The following is a 2,766-nucleotide window of genomic DNA, read 5'->3' as shown; positions in this document are numbered from 1 at the left end:
GTATGTTGTAAATACATGAGAAATTAATGGATGGATTCATGGGGATCATGGTCAGAAAACTGCCATTGTGCTTGAAACATTCAAGCTTTTTTTTTTTTTTTTGGTCACCAATAACCAATGGTTATTTGCTTACTGATGAATTTTTGCTGGTGATGCACCCCCCCAATATTTAGCAGTGAACAAAGATGGTTTTGAATAGTTTTAATGGGTTTAAATACAAGTGTAGGTTGTCAGTAGTTAAATTCTTAAACTATTATCACCAATCATAATACATTATATCAGTCTCATCACAGTAAGTTTAAAGTTTAAGTTACTTTTACTCAGTTATCTATTCAAATTACTCAAAAAATGATTATTAAATCAGTTTAGTTGGGTCAATATAATTTAGTTTTAGGTCAAATGTATTTACTCTAGATCTAGAATGTTTAACTTAACTATTACATTTGTCAAACAAAATGTTATGTTGGTCCAACTTACTTTTTTTTTTAAATAATTTATTGAGGTTTAATTAATTTTCTTATGTTTAAACAAGCAGTTTCATTCATCATTATACACAATGTATATAATGAACAAATAAGAAAAGATTGGTGTCATTACTGACTTTAGTATAGATCAGAGTGCCTAAAGCCCAAAGTATTCTTCAGCCTTCCGCATTCTGCACTGTTCATGTGATGCAATTTTCAGGAGGGTCCACGTGCAGCCCAATTTTTGTGTCCGCGCGGATATTGCGCATATGAGAACTGAGGGATTTGAAATGTTGTAAAAGCTGAGATAGTGTTTTTATACAGTGCACAGCATAAATGAGTACACCCCCTGTGAACAAATACAAAAGATTATCACTAATACAATTCATGGAAAACTGAAATGTATTAAATGTATTATACATAATAAACTGAGAAATATGTCATTAATAGCCATAAAATAAGTAAATTAGCCAATTTTGTTTAAATTAAGGATTGCAGAAATGAGTACACCCTAGATTTAATTCAACAAACGTATAATATTCTAGCACTTAGTATGCCTTCCATAATTTTAAGTATACTGCTCTGAACCTTCTTAGCACGGAGTGTACAAGTTCATGACAAATTGTCACATCTGTCCTGTTTAACTCCTGGATGATGAGCTCCTTAAATGACCAGGGGCCGTATTCACAAAACATTTTATCTTACCACTAAGAGTTCTCCTAAATAGCAGTAAAAGTTCTTAGCTAAGAGTTTTCTCTTAAAACCTATTCACAAAGCTGCTGAGACCAACTTTTACTAAGGAATCGACTGAAGTCTTTAGCTAAGAGTAAGGGCGGGGTTGACCTCGTTGCTATGGAGTATACACACAGTGATTGGCTGATGGGGGAGGAGTCAGCGATTTAATCATAGAAATATTGTAGAATGAGGTGTCATGTTTCCATATTAAAATAAAGGTTTTAAAATACAAATGTTGCCATAGTAAAAATAAAATGTTGCCATATTGTTGCCATAAAGGTTTTAAAATGGCGGCTAAGTGTCACTAATTAAACTAGTATATAGAGTTAACTAGTGTATATATATATATATATATATATATATATATATATATATATATATATATATATATATATATATATATATATATATTTTACTCCATTCCATCATTTGTAAGTGTGAACTCATGAAAACCACTGGCACAGGTAATCAGACAATATTTATTTATTTGTTAAAGATTTTTTTTGGGCGCCTCATTGTAGATTCAAATCTATAAATCAAAATGTATTGCATTTATGAAGAAAAGGTTCAGCACCCAAGGCTCTATCACTGTTTCCTCAATGGTGTTCAGTGTCTTTGGGTGGATTAGGACTGTTTGTGATTTATGTCTTAGTGATTTAGGATTCCTCTTGACTACTCCTAACTTTTCACAGATTTAGGAGCTAGTTTTAGTGCTAAAATACTTTGTGAAATACTCTCAGAGCAAAAATTTAGGACTCCTAAAATTAGGACTGACACGGCCATTATTTTTAAGAGTTTCTCCTAAATCAGCAAGTTAGGAGCTACTTTTAGCCTTAAGATGTTTTGTGAATACGGCCCCTGATCTTTAATGGGGAGTGTTGCTCAACTCTTCTCTACAGAATCCCCCACAGGCGCTCAAGAGTGTTAAGTGCAATACATGTCCACAGAAGGTTTTTCACCTTGGGAGAATGCATATCCTCATTGTCATGCCCAACAATGCAGGGAATGAGGAAAGGGTAACATCTTCTGTTTCAAGTTTGTGTATTAAATTACACAGTGGTGTGGGGATTCATGACAGCATTGATAAAGCACAACTCCCTCACATCTTCAGCACTCATGCATCCCTATATAAGAGCTTTACTACCACTGAACTTTACTGTGGGAACCAGGCACTTCTCATTGTACTCCTCCTCTAGCAACACCATAACATTTTGGATGCTGTTAGATCCAAAATTATTGATTTGATCTCATGAGACCAGAGTATTGATTCCCAGAATCTATATTTTGTAAATATGGGCTTTGGAAATGGCTAACTGGCTTTGGCTACAGTAGGTAGTTCCAGTGAGAACAACAACCATGCATGTCATTTCTGCAGGCTGCATCTAACTCCGAGATAAGCAGTCACTCTTTTCATAGCTTTTGCTGGCTCTGAGACACTCGCTTGGTATTTCTCATGCTCTTTGTCTAGAAAAAATCCCTCATCACTAAATGAAAGCTTAAAATGAAGGCCTGATTATTTCAGGGGCCTTGTCACAAGTCCATTGTTTTTGAATTTCTGTGTTACTTT

Source organism: Megalobrama amblycephala, linkage group LG23 (genome assembly GCF_018812025.1).
Source record: "Megalobrama amblycephala isolate DHTTF-2021 linkage group LG23, ASM1881202v1, whole genome shotgun sequence".
NCBI classification, from domain to species: Eukaryota; Metazoa; Chordata; class Actinopteri; order Cypriniformes; family Xenocyprididae; genus Megalobrama; species Megalobrama amblycephala.
The sequence above is the reverse complement of the archived record's forward strand: the minus strand, read 5'-3'. Positions refer to the sequence as shown.